The sequence below is a fragment of the Arvicanthis niloticus genome, chromosome 11, assembly GCF_011762505.2.
Source record: "Arvicanthis niloticus isolate mArvNil1 chromosome 11, mArvNil1.pat.X, whole genome shotgun sequence".
In the NCBI taxonomy this organism is placed as follows: Eukaryota; Metazoa; Chordata; class Mammalia; order Rodentia; family Muridae; genus Arvicanthis; species Arvicanthis niloticus.
The window spans coordinates 50,491,839-50,511,171 of record NC_047668.1 but is presented as its reverse complement, the minus strand read 5'-3'; the positions used below and the strand labels follow the sequence as shown (position 1 = coordinate 50,511,171).

The 19,333-nt window shown below is 40.1% G+C and overlaps 1 protein-coding gene and 1 pseudogene across 6 annotated transcripts in view; one reads left to right on the top strand and one right to left on the bottom strand.

Moving 5' to 3' along the window:
- Window positions 1–119: 119 nt before the first annotated feature.
- On the bottom strand, window positions 120–8,861 carry LOC143443882 (small ribosomal subunit protein uS17 pseudogene; annotated as a pseudogene).
- Window positions 8,862–8,983: 122 nt separating this feature from the next.
- Window positions 8,984–19,333, top strand: part of Ldah (lipid droplet associated hydrolase) — a 77,633-nt gene continuing 67,283 nt past the window's right edge. Inside the window, exons 1-2 of one of the 6 annotated variants that reach the window (XM_034514538.2) lie at window positions 9,014–9,111; window positions 9,687–9,755. The gene's annotated coding sequence lies outside the window, so the exon portion shown is untranslated. Of the gene's footprint in view, window positions 9,386–9,686; window positions 9,756–16,204; window positions 16,352–19,333 lie in introns of those variants that run through there. The other 5 variants (XM_076942133.1, XM_076942135.1, XM_034514537.2 and 2 more) reach the window with 5 other exon arrangements.

Below are 19,333 nucleotides of genomic sequence, written 5' to 3'. Positions count from 1 at the left end.
CTGTGTCATAGTCTTCAATTTTAAACTTTCTTTTTTCTTTTCTTTCTTTCTTTTTCTTTTTCTTTTTTTTTTTTTTTTTTTTTTTTTAATTTGGAAAATAACTTTATTTGTTCTAGAGTCCCCTTAGAACTTCTGAAACTGCTTCATGGTGCCAGCAGCCTTGGTGACCTTGAGCACATTAAATTGTACAGTCTTGCTCAGGGGCCTGCACTCTCCAACAGTGACAATGTCACCGATCTGTACATCCCTGAAACAGGGGGACAGGTGCACAGACATGTTCTTGTGACGCTTCTCAAAGCGATTATATTTTCTGATGTAATGGAGATAGTCCCGGCGGATGACAATGGTCCTCTGCATCTTCATCTTTGTCATGACACCAGACAGGATCCGACCTCGGATGGAGACATTGCCGGTGAAGGGCCATTTCTTGTCTATGTAGGTGCCCTCGATAGCCTCTTTGGGCATCTTGAATCCTAGACCGATGTTTTTGTAGTACCAAGGGAGTTTTTCCTTGCCAGTGTCTCCCAGCAAAACACGCTTCTTGTTTTGAAAGATTGTAGGCTGCTTTCGGTAAGCTCGCTACATCTGAATGTCTGCCATCTTCCCGGCAGCCTGAGAAAAGGAAGGCTAGGCCCACTCCTGGCTTCCTTATTCACTTTTCTTTTTTAAGATTTATTTATTTTATGTATGTGAGTACACTGTCTTCAGACACACAGAAGAGGGCATCGGATCCTCATTACAGATAGTTGTGAGCCACCATGTGGTTGCTGGGAATTGAACTCAGGATCTCTGGAAAAGCAGTCAGTCCTCTTAGCCACTGAGCCATCTCTCCAGTGCTTAAAATTTCTTTGTTGTGCTATGTAAAACAGCTCATCAGGGAGTCTGCCACTGCTGTAACTATAGTAACTACAAGACTAGAAGACACCAATAGTAAAGTGCCATGTTCCCCTAAAGGCTCCAGGCTAGAGCTAGAATGGTAGAGGAACTCAAATTATGTCTAAGAAATTGAATATGCTGTGGTTAACATAAGATGTTAAATGCTAATTTATGGTGTGTGATAATGGCATCATTTTTAAATCTTTATCCATTAGAGGGTCATCCTGAAGTACTTAAGGCTAAAATATTATGATGTGTGAAACTGTTTGGAACTGTTACAGCAAACAAAAATTTATTATGTGAATAGAGTACATGGGTGCTACACTGCAGATTAGTTCTAAGGACTCCAAGGACCAAAAGCCTCCAATGACCTAGGAAACGTAGGACAGTGATATATGAGCACTGTAAGATGTGTTGGGATTTTCTGGGTTATCAAGGAAGGAAATACTAGTTTTAAATGTTTTATTGATTCTTTGTGAAGCTCACATCATGCACCCCGATCCCACTCATCTTCCCACCTCTTCATATCCACCCTCTGCCCTTGCAACCTCCTACCCCAAGAAAATAAAACAATTAAAAATAAAATCTTGCTGTGGAAGCTTCATGTGTCATTGAGTTCTACAGTATACCCTTCTGTCCACACTTCTCTACTTGCAAATATTCATTGCAATGAGCCATTGGGTCTGGTTCAGGAACTCTGGCTTCTGCTACACTATCAATACTGGCTCCTCACTGGGACTCCTCTCAGCCATCCTGTTGCCCTGTGTCATGGAGATCCTGTAGCTTTGGATCTGCAGGACCAACCAGTTCACATATTCCAGTAGTTCATAGACAGGGTAGATGATGGGGTGGGCCAACTCAAAGCCCTGGATCTGGGCCTGCGTAGTAGCTGAGTTGGTCAGCCTGCAAATTCTCCTGCACCCATACCAACAAGTCCAGCTCTTCAGCACTGCCTGGGCCAGTCTCCCAAGTGCTACAGCCAGCAAAGTGAAGGGCTGGCTCACTCATGCCTTTGCCACCAGAATCAGCTAGGAAATACTTTAGATTAGGAAGAGATCTTAGGGCTCCAGATCCAAGATGTTCAGAAAAGTACCTTAAAATAGTCAGGAAACAGCTTGAGAAGAAATTCTGCAGAAGAAGCTGCATAAACTCATTGAAAACGTTTAAGGTTCAAATATTACATTCAGCTTTTTCATCACTACCACCAACACCACCATCATCATCACCACCAGCACATTTGGTCTTTGTTGTTGTTTGTTTGTTTATACCAAGAGTCTTGCTATGTAGTCTAAGCTAATCTTGAGCTCATCAGTGTCCTATTTCAGTCTCCCTAATACTGGGATTACAAGTGTTTGCTACCATAGCCAGCAAACGGACGTTACTCTTTATTGTAGAGTTGACAACATAAGAGCTGCTGGATCACGCTATTTCAAACATATTTTTTTTAATTAACCACCTTGACCATAAAGGGACTTTCAGTCAACTTCCCAAACATCTTTTAAGACAAGACTCCACAACTGTCTTCAGTGAGAAACCTTCTTATCTAACCCACAGTTTTCTTAAGAGCACACTGTTCAGCCAGTCCATGGGGTCACTGGCATCAGCAGAGTTTCACATAGAGTAATTTTCATCTCTTTTCTAGAAGGAGGACTCCCGTAGCAGACCTTAGCACAGGGTCTGCTATGGGGGAATGTAATAGGACACACCACGTAAGACACTCTTCAAACACAGGGTATCAGGTGTGGACTGCCAAGAAGTTAATACACTTAGTCCAGATATCAACACACTTTCCGATTATTATCTCAGACATTTAAAGGGGAAAAAGAAAAGGGAAGTAAAGGAAGAAAGAAAAGAAATAGGAGGGGAAGAGAAGAGAGGAGTGGGGGAGAAGAGGAGGAAGGGAGGGGAAGAGAAGGGAGGGGAAGGGAGCACACAGCCTGTTTTTCTAGTCTTCCTGAAACATTATTAAAAATAAATGCCTCCGGAACCAAAAGCGGGGAGGCTTTAAAGATATTGGAATTCACCATTTCTTTTCAAACTTGGTTTCATTTTGTCCATTTCAGTTAAGAATTCCATAGACGACCATAAATAAAACGGATCTTTCAGTGGACTTGAACTTTGTACTAACAGCATGACTACGGTTCTTTGATTGGGAACCAGTCTGAGAAAAGATAGGCAAACACGAGACATTTAAAGGTTTCCAAGTCTAAGAAGGCAAAGCTGCAGGAGAAAAACCACAGGAGTACACAGACAGTAACAAGCACTCAGAAGCGTGACATCTATCCAGCTAATATCATCCACTTATTTTTAAAGCAGAAGTAGTCTGGCCATCTGTTTGGTTGATCTATTCGTCTGTTGTGACAGATGAAACGCATGCAGTCCCTTCAAACAACATCTGTTTGAGAGTTAAGAACTTCAAAGTTTATTTCAATGGGCTGAAATTAAGGTGTTGGCTGGCCCATGCTTCCTCTGAAGATTCATTTTTTTCTTGCTTTTCCCTAGAAATTCCTGCATTCCTTACTTTGTGACTTCCGCCTTCCATCTTTATGTCAGCAACGCAGTCTCCCACGAGTCTCTGCTTCCACCATCACATCCCAGTCTCCCCTTCATTGTTTCCAATGTCAGTGTCTTCTAAGCCTCTGGCCCTCTTCCTCTCTGATCCTTGTGATTTCTTTGATCCTGTCTGAACAACCCAGGATAATTTTCTCCACATCACAATCTTCAGCACATTGGCACTGTCCCTTTAACCATGAAATGTAGCATGAAGCAGCTCCCAAGGTTAGGACATTAGCAACTCCCAAGAGCCACCATGTGTTTCCCACGTTTGAATAGATGAACTGCATGGAAAGATATCTGGATCTATGAAAAAAACTGATCTTTATTTTACTGAAGAATATGAAGTCTCCATTAAAAAAATTAAATGATTTGTAAAAGTTCTGAAGTACTGTTAGTAGCCCACAAAAAAAAAATTCACTGAATGTTGCAATAAGCTTCTGAAGACCTCAATAAAATGGGAACATACTGTACTGTAAAGTGCTGTCCATCTGTAGCTAATTCTGAACTGTTTGCTGAACTACAACATCCATATTTTTCTTATGCTCACTCTAGCCTGTCCTGCCACTAAAAGCTTCTTCATGGAGTGAACTCATTGAAAAGGGCTAGTGGACATAGCATGGGTAAAGACAAAACAACTAGAGTAACAGTGAGATTATATGTGGCGAATTATGTTGAACACCTTAAAATACTACTTTATTATCTCCCTAAAATATACTTACACATGTACGTACATGTTAATATGTGTATATATTGTACAATTTTTACAGTAGAGGCAACTAAATGTGGCTATTTGCCAGATTTTTGTTCAATTCTTTCCAATGCCTCTGTAAAGACAAGACAATAAGAACAACTTTTTAGTGAGAATTTCCAAGTTTCACAGGTGAAGGTTTTGCCTGCTGGAATGGCTTTTATATTATTAACTATCGCATAGAACACTTTAGGTATACTAATATATTTGGCAGCTTGTATAATACCTTCCAGTACTGAGAGCTAGACACCGAGGACCGATACTTTCAGATCAGCTCCAACTTGATTCCTTCAAGCCCTGTGCCCAAAGAATGTGTTGTCTTCAGCAATAGGGTCTAGCTTTAAGCTCAAGATGGCAGGTAAAGAAAATAGCAATAACCTATATTGTTTGAGGAGTCTCGTAGACACCAGCTTCCTTAACCAACATCATCAAAGGAGGTTCCCCATGTCTAGCACTTAGATTTTTTTGTAAGATGGTCTACTGCTCCCCCCCCCCCATGTAGGTGTGTGTGTGTAGATTTTAACTAAGTTTATAAGTATGTTTCCCTGTGGCTTTTTAAATTTTTCCTTAGTGTTATTTCTTTCCTCTTTTTCTGAATTACTCTCCTTCCCCTCTACTCAGTCTCCACCTACCCCCTTGTTTTCTCCTTTCATAACCATGGCTGGGCCAGCAATATATCCCTGTCTTGGTTTAGGGTTTTATTGCTGTAAAGAGACACCATGACCATAAAATGGGCTGTGTGTGGTGGTTTGAAGAGGTTTGGCCCCCATAGACTATGTTTGAATGCTTGGCTCACAGTGAATAGCATTATTAGGCAGTATGGCCTTGTTCATGAAAGTGTGTGACTGTGGGTGCTGAGCTTTGAGGACCACTATGCTTAAGCTCCACCCAGTGTGGACTCTACTCTCCTCCTGGCTGTCTGTGGAGGACAGTCTCCTCCTTGCTACATTCAGATCAAGATTATATAACTCTGGACTGCTTCAGCACCATGTCTGCCTGCACACTGCCATACTTCCATGATTATAATGATCTAACCCTCTGAAACTGTAAGCCAGGCCCAACTAAATGTTTTCCTTTATAAGAGTTACCTTGGTCATGGTGTCTCTTCACAGAAATAAAAACCCAAACTAAGGCAGAAGTTGGTACCAGACACTTCAGTATTGCTCTGATAGGCTTGACCATTTTGGTTTGGAGGAGTGTGGACTTTCGAAAAGCAGTGGGATGCTTTACATGGGGTTTAATGAGCCATTCTAGTAGAAGCATGGAACACAGTAGAGCTGAGGGTGATTTGAACTATTGGGGCTTGGCTCAAGAGGTTTCAGAGAAGAATTTTAGTATGATACTTTAGTGACAAATGTGGCTGCTTTCTGCCCTTGTCTGAAGAGTCTGCCTGAGGCTAAAGTAAAGAGATTTAGATTAATTGCATTATCAAAGGAAATCTCAAAACAGCCAGGTATAAATTTTGTTGTATGATTACTCAAGTTCACTTTTAAGAAGAGCTTTTTGATGAAAAGGGGCAAGCTGAGGAAGGAAAAATACAAAATGTATGTTCACATATTAAAGGAATACCAGGAATTGGAATGGAACTGAATCCTGCATTCAAGGGGAAAAACAAATTATGGGAGTGGTGACCTCAGGGCAAGATCCCACCCAGCTAAGCTTATTGTTTATGTGTTTACAGTCGAACAAGGGATAGTTATTTCTAAGCTTAATATGACCTGGTTACTGGTTTCATTTGGATTTAAGAAGATATGATTGTGTGTCAGATTGACAGGAATGGATTGCAATGGCTAGTCTCGGTTGTAACTTGATTATATCTGGAATGAACTACAATCCAGAAATGGAGGGCACACATGTGATCCAGGTTTTGAGGCTGTAAGAAACAGACTTCTTGAGACATAGTGGCCATGTCTCAAAAGCTTAACTCCAGGTGTGATGGTATATGCCTTTAATCATGAGACAGAGGCATGTAGATCTCTGAGTTCAAGGACAGTCTGCAGGGCAAGTTCCAGGATAGCCAAGCTTAAGCAATGGAGGAATTAGAAAACAGAAAGCTGGTGATGATGTAATAAAATAAGTGTTCCATGTTCCAGCCCCAGAAAGCAACTTTGGCCACATGACTCTAGCTTTAGAGTCAGGAATAGAAAGAGTTATTGGGAAAACTGATACTGGTTAGCTGGAGTTAAGAAATTATCTGTCATTAAGAAGAGACCAGCATCACTGAGGTGATATCTTCTGTGAAGTGTTTTCTGGGAGCACAAAGAAGCTATGTTTCAGAGATAGTTAATGCTGTACCTTGTGCTACAGCTATACTTGGTAATGTGTAGAATCATCCAGGTGGTCCTGGTTTTGAAGACATGACGAGGTCATGGGGAGCAGCTGAGGCTTGGCACTGTGAGAAGCCTGGAAAGGCCATTGGTGAAGGTACAGCCTCAGTTGGGGTCAAAGGCCTAATACTGAAAAGGTTATGTAAAGACACCGAGGCTTGGCACCATGAAGACAACCTACAAGAGGCTACTGCTGAATCCTAGTTGCAGAAGACCCCAGTGTACTGGAGATGCCAGTACCATGGGATGACAACTAATAATAACACCAGCAACAGCGGAGTGGAGTCAACCAGAGCCTAGAATGCTACAACAGAGGGCAGAGCTGAAGAAGTAACCCAAGCCTTTGGAAGGGCCCAAAGGATCATGTGTGAATAATTGCCTTAGATACCCTACAATGTTAGAGATGCCAGAGCTATGAGATACTTGCCAAGGAAATCTGCTAACAGGGAATAGACCAACCCAAGAGAAAGAAGTGTGTTGCAGTCATCAAGCTGACAAAACACCACAGCCCCAAAACCAAGTTGGGGAGGAAAGGTTTATTCAATTTATGCTTCTACATTGCTGTTCATCAGCAAAGGAAGTCAGGACAGGAACTCACACAGGACAGGAACCTGGATGCAGGGGCTGGTGCAAAAGTCAAAGAGGGGTGGTGCTTACTGGCTTGATCCACATTGCTTGCAACCTGCTTTCTTATAAAACTCAGGACGACCAGCCCAGGGATGGTACCACCCACAGTGAGCTGGGCCCTCCCCTATTGATCACTAATTGAGAAAATGCCTTACTTGGACCTCATGGAGGCATTTCCTGAACTAAAGCTCCTTTCTCTCTGTTGATTCTAGCTTATATCAAAAGTTGATACACAAAACCAGCCAGGAGACCTATGAAGAGGTTTTAGAAAAGAGGGCGGGGGCAAAGGGGAGTGCTGCATGATACACAGGAATAAGATTAGAGGAGACAAAGGATGAGATGGAGTCTGGAAGTACCTTTCACCAGATCATCAGAAATGAGATTGGATGCTTTTCTAGAGATGCCTAACTTAGGTATTCTCTTTCTCATTTACATCAGTTGTATTGCTTATTTCATCACCTGTTTTTTGTTTGTTTGTTTGTCTATCTGTTTGTTTTTATCTTACCCACAGCAGAGAAAAGATCTTTCTCTCTTGTTCCTGGTATTCAGAACAATATCTAACATGCTCTGATAAATGTTGTAGTACAGACCTAATTCCCCAGAAATATCCTGAAACACCTATTGTAAAACATGTATTATAAAACATAATATTTATGCAAATGTTCATGTACCCACTACTATAAATGAAGATTATCATCTTGCCTCTAAGACTTATTAGAGAGAGAAGAATCACTCAAAACATGGCCTAACACTCACCAGAAGCAGCAACACATGAAAACTTGTTCAAAATTCATCCCATCCAAGGCCCACTAAATTATTGCCTTAACAAATCAAGTGATTTTTATTTATACTAAAATTTAAGAAGTACTAATAAAAATAATGCAGGGGTGCTTCAATTCAAAATTCTTCAGACCTTCAAAGGAATTAATAATGCACACTGATGTTAACATACTTAAAGATGGTAAAAGAATGATTTACAGGGAAATTTTATTTTAATGGGAACTGGAAACTGACATAAACACAAAACGACACACAGAAAAGAAGTCACTTTGTGTCAGTCACTTTTCATCACTGTGCCAAAATACCCAAAATAAATTTAAAGGATAAAATAATTATTTTGGCTGGGCATGGTGACATATGCCTCTAATCCCAGCACTTGAGAGGTAGAGGCAGGCAGGTATCTATGAGTTTGGTCTGCATAGTGAGTTAGGGAACGCCAACACTATGTAAAGAGACCCTGCCTCAAAACCAACCAACCAACCAACACAATAAACAATGTTAATTTGGTTTACAGTTTGAGAAACTTCAGTCCACTGCTTCTGCCTGTGGTGAGGTACAGCATCATGGTAGAGAGTGTGTGGTACTGCAAAGTTGTCCAGGAAGCACAGAGAGATAAAAAGAAGATACATCCTTCAATGGCACATTCCTTCAATGATCTGCTTCCCTGAACCAGTTTCTAACAACCACTTCAGATATGACATTCTGAATGTAATGGTAATGGTCAAATCAACTCTGTTACTCCACCTCTGAATGCTGCTGCATAGCAAAACCAAGTGTTCAACACATGAGCTTCATTAGGAGGGAGGAGTATTTTATTTCTAAACTGCAGTATGTATGAAAAGCAAACGGTGGTGGATGAAAGGAAAAGTGGGCAGATATAGAGAAAAAAAATTAAAGGACCGCCGAGGAGAGGAAAAACTCGTTTACCAAAACGACAAACAGAGAGCGGATAGAATACAGGCAGAATACTGGAAACGCTCTATGTGCTCCCAGCAATCTCGCTGGCTATAAACCACCTACCCACCAAGCTGCCTCCAAAACTCTCACACCCGAGATCCACGCAAAGCGTTCTAAGGGTCCCAACTTCCGGGACCGGCTCGGCGCGACGTTGTGACGTCACTGCAGGCGGAACTTCCGGGTCTGGTGAAGCTTTGCCAAGAAGTCCACGGACCACCCAGATATCTTGTGGGTGGGCAGGTGAGATCATGCTGCCAGTGGTGTGTGTGGTTTGTCTGAGGAAGGGAACGCGGGCTGCACGTGGGGCGGTGCCAGGATAACCGGGCTGCCATCACCCCGGGTGCACAGCCCCCAGAAGCTCCCTGGGAAAGGATAAGCCTGTGCTCTGGCAGCCAGCCTGCTAGAAATGAATCAAAGTCTGTGCTGGGGCTCCCCAGGCATCTCTGGTCGACACTGTCCCTCGTGGATTCTCCTAAGAAATCTGCTGACATTAAAATTACCTTTACCCTTGCAGGTGATGTGTTGTTTCTCTGCTTTTAACATTTTTATTTTTAGTTTTCCAAAATGCATGGCTTGTAATAGTATAGTATACATTTCTCCAGCTTGAGAGTTGCTCAGCTTCTTTTTTTTTTAATTGGATATTATATTTACATTTCAGATTTTATCCCCTTACCCCATTCCTACCACCACCACCAGCTTCTTGAATCTGTAGATTTATGTCCTTCTCAAATTTGAGAAGTTTCCAGATACCCTTTATTTAAACGTGTATTTTAGCCCCACGTTGTCTTCTCTGAAACTGATTGCATGAATTTTAGGTCATTTGCCATTGAAGTACAAGTCCCCGGGCTACTGCTGAGTGTTTAGACGGTTTCCCACTAATTCAGGTTTGTAAATTTTGTGGATCTATCCAAGTTCTCTCACCTCATCTCGTTCTTTGTTGATTCTACTCTACCGTTGATCCACCCCATAAGTTTTGTTCTTTCAATTATTATTTTTAAATTCCTTGCTCTTGTTTCTTAGGTAATATTTATGGTAGTTTCTGACCTTTAGTGTGCTCCTACCTTTTTTCTGAGTTTTGCTGTCTTAGAATATTTTAATCAAGCCCTTTCTTACTTTGGGAAACTATTACATTCCTGGCGCCTTCAACATTTTCCTGAACTACTTTGATGAAGTTGGGATGTTATTAGGAGAGACTGGTAAAATCATCATGGGCAAAATGTCAGGTCACTTTCTGAAACATTGTATGGTATGCCTGTGTCATAAAGGTTCAATATGCTTATCAGTGTGTTGTGAGCTTACGATTTATGACTAATGAGGTGAGGTCCTAAGAGGTGAGACAACTTTGTTCTCATCCTCACGAGGCACTTTGGCTTGGAAAGCAGCCTACATGCACTGCAAGAACCTACTAAAATTGGCCATGTAGGGATTATGTGTTCCACCTATTGTTGTTTTAGAGCATTCATTGTGAAGTTTATCAATAAAGGTACTTCCAGATGAACCCTGTCCCAGTGAACAAGTTATAGTTTTTCTTAGTTAACTCTACTTTGAGTTGTTCCAAGACTGGCTTTGCTATATTCTTCATAACTTTCTAACCCACACAATCTGTGAGGATATAATTTATCATCTTCAGGCATTAAGTTTTATGATGATGTGCCGTGTAGCAAGAATAAATGAATTACCTTGTATTTTCTGGGAACTTCATTTTTAACTGTAAGAGCTGTCAGTGCATGCCTCTTGGAAGATAATTCTGGAATTACTGGTTTCCCAAATCCTTAACCTGATATTCAGGGCTGTCATAGACTGGAGTAGGAGAATTCCAGCACTGCTCTAAAATGTGTGTGTGTGTGTGTATGCGCGTGTGCGCGCTCATGTATGTTTCTGAAAATCTGTCTCTTGTGATAAGCAATACACTTCATAGAGTTTTTTGTTTTGTATTGTTTTTTGAGACATCATCTGTAAGCCACACTGACCTGGAACTCCTGATCTTTCTCCTACCTCCCCCAGTGCTAGGAAAATAGACATGAACCACATCAACTGGGTGTTTGGTTTTGGGGAGTTTGTTTGTTTGTCTGTTTGTTTGTTTGTTTTTGAGACAGTTTTATATACCAAGTAGCCCTGGCTAGTCTCAAACTCACAACATCCCTGCCTTGGCCTCCCGAATTCCGGGATTATGGGCATGCACCAACATACCCAGATGATAGTTTCCATGTTGGTATTCTTTGACTCTTTTAGAAAACCCTTATGGTTATTAGCAGTCTGGATATGCCTCTTCTCTTTTTATAAAGCCCTTCTGGTATCTTGTCTGTAATTTAACTGGCTTGTCTCTCTCTTATTTGTAGAAGTTCTTTACATATTCTGGTTATGTGCATGTTGGTAAAATCTATTTTGTGTGTAAAATGCTACACACAAAATGTATGGACTGAAGACATAGCTCAGTGATAGAACAGTTACCTAACATATACAAAGTTGTGGGTTCAACCCCTAGCCTCACACACACACACACAAAATAATTATATGTTTAGATAGATAGTATACAGAGAGATTAAGAGAATGAGAAGAAAAGGGAGTCCGAGAACATTGTAAACCTACATTCCCACACACACACACACAAATATGCATAATGACACATGAGTAGCATTCAAGATTTAAATATGTTGCTGATTCTAACAGTCTTACACCCAGAACACTACATATGTGTGTGCCTCTTCTCCTGTCTTCTGATTATGCTCTATCAGTGTCTATTACATTGTATATGGATATGCAAGTTTTTAATCTAAAGAATGCATTTTAAAACTTGTTTCCTTTGTGGTTAAGGTACACTGTATCTTCTTAAAATAACCTCAAAAGATCAAAAGATATGTTATAATACAAACACTCCTTGCTTGGAAGCTTTAGTGTTTCTCTTTTCATTTTTGAATTATATGTAACACTCTGTGTTTCCATGTTGAGATCTAGTTGGCCAGTGTTGTTTGTTTGAAAGACCATCTCTTCCTTACCTCCATCTCTATTAGCTAGATTTTTTATCACATTTCCCTTTTTCATTGCTTTCTACATGCAGACATCCAGTTTGACCAGCACCGTTTGTTTGAAGATGCTTTCTTTTTTTCCATTATATAATTTTGGCTTCTTTGTCAAAACTCAGGTGTCTGTGTGTGTTGATTTATGTTTGGGCCTTCGATTTCATTCCATTGATCAATGTGTCTGTTTTTGATGCCAGTACCACGTGGATTTTATTACTGTAGCTTTATAGTACAGGTTGAAGCCAGGGATGGTGATACTTCCAGAAGTTCTTTTATTGTTTGAGATTGTTTTAGCTATCCTGGATTTTTGTTTTGTTTTTTCATATGAAGTTGAAAAATGCCTTTTCAAGGTCTGTAAAGAATTGTGTTGGAATTTGATGGGAATTGTGCCAAATCTGTAGATTACTTTTGGTGGAGTAACCATTTTACCAATCCATGAACATGGAAGGTCTTTCAGTTTTCTAATACTTTCAGTTTCTTTCTTCAAAGACTTGAAGTTTTTATCATACAAATATTTCACTTCTTGGTTAGAGTTATCCAAGATATTTTATATTATTCAAGGCTATTGTAAAAGATGTTTCCCTGATTTCTTTCTCAGTCCATTTGTTATTTATATATAAGAATATAGGAGGTCTTCTGTTTGGGGGATGAGAAGGGATTGTTTTCTCTTAGTTTGGTGGGGTTTATTTTTTTGTTGTTTGTTTGCTTTGCTTTGCTTTGCTTTGCTTTGCTTTGCTTTGCTTTGCTTTGTTTTGTTTTGTGTTAATCTTGTGTCCAGTCACTTTGCTGAAAATGTGTATCATCTGTAGAAGTTCCCTAGTGGAATTTTTTGAGTCATTTATGTATATATTGTCATATCATCTACAAATAATGATACTTTGACTTCTTTCTTTCAATTTGTACTCTCCTGATCTCCTTCAGTTGTCTTATTGTTCTGTCTAAAACTTCAAGTACTATATTGTATAGATATGGAGAAAGTGAACAACCCTGTCTTATTTCTCAATTTAGTGAAATTGCTTTGGCTTTCTCTCCATTTAATGTGATGTTGACTATAGGCTTGCTGTAAATCTGTAATTTGCCTTTATTATGTTTAGTTTTGTTCTTTGTATCCTTAATCTCTCCAAGACTTTTATTATGAAGGGGTGTTGGATTTTGTCAAAGGCCTTTTCTTCATCTAATGAGATGACCATGTGGGGTTTTTTTCTTTCACTTTGTTTATATGGTGGATTACGTTGACAAATTTTCATGTATTGAATTGTCCCTGCATCTTTGAGATGAAGCCTACTTGATCTTGATGGATGATCTTTTTGATGTGATCATGGATTCGGTTAGCAAGTATTTTATTGAGTATTTTTGCATTCATGTACATAAGGGAAATTGGTCTGTAATTTTCCTTTGATGAGGCTTTATCAGCATAACTGTGGCCTCATAAAATAAATTGAGCAGTATTCCTATTGTTTCTTTGTGGAATAATTTGAGGAGTATTGGTGTCAACTCTTCTTTGAAAGTCTGGTAGAATTCTGTGCTAAACCCATCTGAGATCTCTCCAGTCTTCTTATGTAGGTATTTTGTGCTATGTACTTCCTTTTAGTGTCACTTTCATTTTGTACCGTACGTAAGTTTGACTCTGCTGTGTATTCATTTTCATTGACTCTAGACAGTCTTTAGTTTCTTTCTTATTTCTGTCCTGATATAGTTTTCATTCAGTAGAGAGTTGATCAGATTCCATGAGTTTGTAAGATTTCTGTTGATTCTGCTGCTGCTGATATCCGTTTTTATATGTGGTAGTCTGATAGGATGTAGGAAATGTCCGTGGTGCTGAGAAGAAAGTGTATTCTTTTGTGTTTGGGTGAAATGATCTGTAAATACCTGTTAAGTTCACTTGGTTTAAAACATCTACTAGTTTCAGTATTTCTCTGTTTAGTTTTTGTCTGGATGTTGTGTTCATTAGTAAGAGTGGCATGTGTAAGAGATAAAGTCTCCATATCAGTGTATGATTTAAGCTGTGGTAGTGTTTCATTTACAAAAGTGGGTGGCCTTGTGTTTAGGGTATAGATGTTAAGAATTAAAATTGGCAAATTTTTCATTTAACTGTGTATTGTCCTTCCCTATCTCTTTTGGTTAGTTTTAGTTTGAAGTCTATTTTGTTGGATATTAAAATGGCTACATCAGCTTGCTTCTTAAATCCATTTGCTTAGAATATCTTTTTCCTACCTTTACCCTGAGGTAATATCTATCCTGGATGTTGAAGTATGTTTCTTGGATGGAGAAGAAAGGTAGATTCTGTTTTCTAATCTGTTCCGTTAGCCTGTGACTTTTTATTAGACAATTGAGGCAATTGATATTAAGAGAGATCAATAACCAGTGATTGTTGATTTCTGTTATTTTGGTGATGGTGGTGGTATAATGTGTGTATATGTGTTTGTGTTTTCCTGGCTTTCTTTAAGGGATTTATTAATTTCCTCTTTAAGGACCTCTATCATCTTCACATAGTTAGTTTTAAGGTCTTTTTCTAGGATTCCACCATGTTGGAATATTCAGAACCTGCTGTGATAGGATAGTTGGGCTCTAGTAGACATGCTGTCCTGGGTGTTATTGTGTTCTTACAGTGGCACCTAAGCATCTGGGTTTGGAGTAATTATAGGTCTAGGTGCTGGTTTCTGGATTTGTCTTAGTTTAGTGGGTGTTTTGATCCTTGGTTTCTGTTTCTTCTCTGTACTTTCAAAGAGTATAATTTAGACTGTGTATTGCCTGTTTTACTGGCCTGCTCAGTTGATGTCTTCACAGGGGATGCCTGCTGGTGTTGGAGGCTGTGATGCAGCAACTGGTATGTGTGTGTGTGAGGGGAGGGAGGTCAGGAAGAGATCCTCCTTGTGGGTCCATGGGATCCACAAGAGACATAGGCAGTGGGGAAGGGAGCCTGCAGCTACTGATCTGTTGCAATGCTAGGGACAAACCTGAGGGATTGGGTCTAGGGAACAGAGAAGGCCTGTGCTCAGGGTCTATATTCCATATATTTGATATTATGTCTTTATACCAATTCTCTGCTTTCTTCTTACTCATATAGCACATTTTTTTCCTGTTATACAAATTTGTTACATATTCTTGTGCAATTCTTTTAGTAGTTGCTGGGTTTTTTGTTGTGGTGGGTTTGGGTTTTTTTTTGGGGGGGGTGGTTCGGTTTGGTTTGGTTCGGTTCGGTTTGGGTTGGGTTGGGTTGGGTTGGGTTGGGTTGGGTTGGGTTGGGTTAGCAGACAGGAAAAGCTTTTCCTTGGCTTTTCTAATTGTCATCAGTGGAAGATTTTGCAAGCTAGTCTGCAGTTGCAAAATCAGATTCTAAAATTAAAAACAAGCCTTGAATGGCTGGTAACATGCTCTGCTGTGTTTCAGAGTGAGACAACAAGTGCTGTATGTCTTTGCCAACATGCATAAAAATTAGCTTTTGAGGAAGTTTTTTAGACGTTTCTTAGCCACCAGATATGTGTAGTGAGTAATACAGGTTATTATTAGATAAAGTTAATAATTGAACTCTTGCAGATTGGGGGAGCTCAGTGCAAGCAGAAGGACCTGAGTTTGAATCCCAAGTACTCACTTAAAAGCTCTATTGAAACCTCAGCATAGGGAGAGTGGGAAGGGACATAATGGTCCTGAAAGCTTGCTGGCCAGCCAGTCAGTTTAGTGAGAGACTCTGTATGAAAACATTGAGGTTCCAAAACAGTAGACAGAGATACCTAAGGTTGACTTCTCTCTGCCATACATGTGCACACAGGTGAAGACACACATACCAAAAGAAAAGGAGGAAATCCAAGGGGAAAAAAAAAAAAACTTCCCTGTGTCTTTTTGATGTTTAATGTGATTGAAGGCTCTCAGGGCATCCTAAAAAGCAAACTTTTTAAAAAGTTATGCCTGTTCCTACATGATCGTAGGAATTCTAAGTAGCTAAAATGAACAGCAGACACTTGGATACTGAAGCTGGATGCACATACAACTCTACTTCGAATATTTTTGCTCAGCAGTTCAGCTTTATTGTTCTTGTTGGCTTCATACATTGTAGTTTATATATTTGTATTATAAATATTATAATAAATATATAATGAAAATATTGGCTTGGTCTTCTAAGATTCATACTGATCAAATGCTGGTTTTCTGTTTTATCTATTTTTGTATAAGATTAAATTGGAAAAATGGTGTTGCCACATAAAATTCAAAATTCAAAAATTATTAATACACACAAGCACCTGTCCTTAGGAAAACAGGTTTGCCTAAGTTGCACAAACTGCAGTCACACTTGGTTTGGTTTTGGTTCTCATCCAGCCTGACTCTCGATGCTTATCAAATTGACTTAATCCAAGCCTACTTATAGGCTTCAGCTGAAGCGGAAGGTGGAACTGTCTCTCCTCGGCAACATATAATTGTCATACGGTGCCTTTTGTCACTTGCAGAACTGAATTGCCTCTTAGGTAAGATTTTCTTTCCTTCTTCACTGCTTGGTGAGGATAAGACAAACGAGGGAAGGGGAGGGAAAGCTGCTGTGGGAACACGAGTAGGAACTGCAAAACTGCACACGTCTCTGCCCCGCTTTACTTACACTGGTTTTAGAATTGAGCTTGCAGGTTTGTTTTGTGGTGTTTATAGACTGTGCTTGAGTTTGTCTACTTGAATAATCTTGAGGGTAATCAAACTCCCAAGGTGTTATTTACTTGTAATTAAGTAGTTAAGAGGCAGATGTGTTTAATGGCTGACTCAGGAGTCAGGCTGGATGAGAACCAAGTGTAATTACAATTTGTGCAACTTAGGCAAACCTGTTCATTTCCCACTGGTGAACTGTTAAGTGTGCCAGTGGCTTCGCAGTCAGGGTTCAAATTTAACATTTTGTATAAAGCCCCATCTAATTTTGTTTCTGATGCATTGTAAATGTCAGAAAACCTTCACAAACACACTTACTGTGCTGTGGTACTTCCTGGGATGAGGCTAGAGTGGCATTTACTGGTGAACTAAAATAAGTCTGTGTAAAAAGGTGACTGACACTTAGTCAACAAATTTGGTATCAGGGATGGTTCCCACTTTCATAGGCTTTTTCATTTTTGCTTTAAAAAAATTAAGACTTTTGGTTAAACATAAAATTTTGAATGCTTGTATTTATTTCTTCTTCCTACCTAAATTCATAGAAATGACAGTAAAAGTAATATAGACATAAACAAAGGGAATAAAGGGACAGCAGATCCTAAAACTAGAGCAGTAACAGAAATGTTAGGGGGAAGGGAAACTTAAAGGAAATTAGCAACGCTGTCTTGATGGAACATGTTTGGTCAGGATACAGAACTGGAGCTTACCAGTCCCTAATACTAGACATTATATAATTGATATAATTATGTGTGTGTATGTGTGTGTGTGTGTGTATATATATATATATATGTATATATATGTGTGTGTATATATATATGTATATATGTGTGTGTGTATATATATATGTTATATATATATATATATATATATATATATATATATATATATATAAAACACTTTATTACAATTTATTTAACTCCGTGAGTGACCAATTGGGTTCCCCAGCACTTTGGCTATTGTAAACTGCATTCTTTTTTTTTTTTTTTTTTAATTTATTTATTCTATGTATATGAGTACACTGTTGCTGTCTTCAGACACACCAGAAGAGGGCATCAGATCCCATTACAGATGGTTGTGAGCCACCATGTGGTTGCTGGGAATTGAACTCAGGACCTCTGGAAGAGCAGTCAGTGCTCTTAACCTCTGAGCCAACTCTCCAGCCCCTGTAAACTTCATTCTTTACAGAAATATTTTTTGTAATTTTTGTTTGTTTTAGAATCAATTCTTCAAGCTGAGGCAAAGTGAGTGCTTTTTATAGGTATCGCCCCATGCTATCAGACGGCTTCCAGATGTGTGGGATTTTCCATCACACTGCATCCTAACTGGCATTGCATTTGCCTTAATTAAGATGGGCAATCCAGGGAAAGACATTGAGTGCTTGCACTAAGTTTTAAACAGCTGGCTACCTAACCAGTGTGTCCACTTGAGAAAGTGACTGTCGGCTGGAGAAATGAGAATGTTTACTATGCAAGGATGAAGATCTGAGTTCAAATATCCAGCACCCACATAAAAGTCAGGTGTGGCCAGACTGCCCATATCTGTAACATAGGGGGATAGAGACAGCAGGATCTCGGGAGCTGCTTGACTGGCCAGCCTAGCCAAAGAAGGAGCTCCATGCTCAGTAGCAGACCATCTCAAGGAAACAAGGCAAAAAAGCAATATGGGAAAGCACCAGGTGTCCCCCTCTGGCTTCTGCATGCATGTGCATAGGTACATACATGTATACATACATACACCAAACACATACCACCAAACATTTTCTTTAAAAGATGACAACAGGTAATATGAAGCAAGAGATTCCCTTTTCCTTGGACACTGACAGAGGCTTCATGTGGGAAACACAACTGAACTGAGTCTAAGGTGGGAAATATTCACAGAGGACACTACACCATCTCAGGAGGGATATGTAAATCCTAATTAAATCAGGAGACAGAAGCCACACACTGTGTTACATTCACAAATGGTGAGTGTAACACAAAGGGCCATTAAGCTCTGCTAGAAGAAAGGCTGCAACATTACTATATAAAGAGAACTCTAAACAGTTACCCTAGAGCTGGAGAAAACTGTGTAAGGAAGGATAGAATTGAAGCTCGGAGCTCATTGGTAGTGTGCTTGCACCCCTAGTACATGGCAGAGGTGTGCTGGCTGGCCCAGGCCAAAGCTAGTGTCCATTCACTGTGAACTAAGCCTGGGAGGAGGGCGCCGCGAGTCTGAGGCCTAGAGAGTGTGGTATGTGTCAGGGATCTCCTCATACAGGTGAGTTGAGTCCCATAGGTAAGTTCAGAGGAAATTAGAGCAGACATTGTCAGTGAATTGGAAGTTGAAGAGACCTCCCTCTGAAGCAATCTAGAGCATTCCTGTGTACAGCTTAGGATAAGCATTTCTGGGCCACTGTGGAGAACAAAGACCAAGCAACTAGCTGTCTAGAGGAGGGCTGATTGACGGAACATCCACTTGGGGTATTGCTCCTGTAAGGAGAGCTAGAGAAAGCCCAGTGGCCAGCCCAGTGCTGGTGTAAGTGGCGCTCTATAGACACTCAGCCCTCGAGCAGTGTTTTCCACTCTGGGCATCCTTGACTTTTTGAAACTTTACTGTGGGTCTTGATGCTTAGCAGCATTCTCGTCCTCCAGTCACTCCATCCTGGGAGTTCTTAGTTCTACCAGTGGGAAAAAAGCTCCGGTGATTGCAATTGATCTTTGCTGACAAAGTCTTCTCCAATTGGAAAGCAGCTACAGTTGGGGGATTTCACACTTGAACAGCACAGGGGGAGGAAGCACAAGCTGGCAAGAGCCTGCAAGGATGCCTCCACTGGGCCT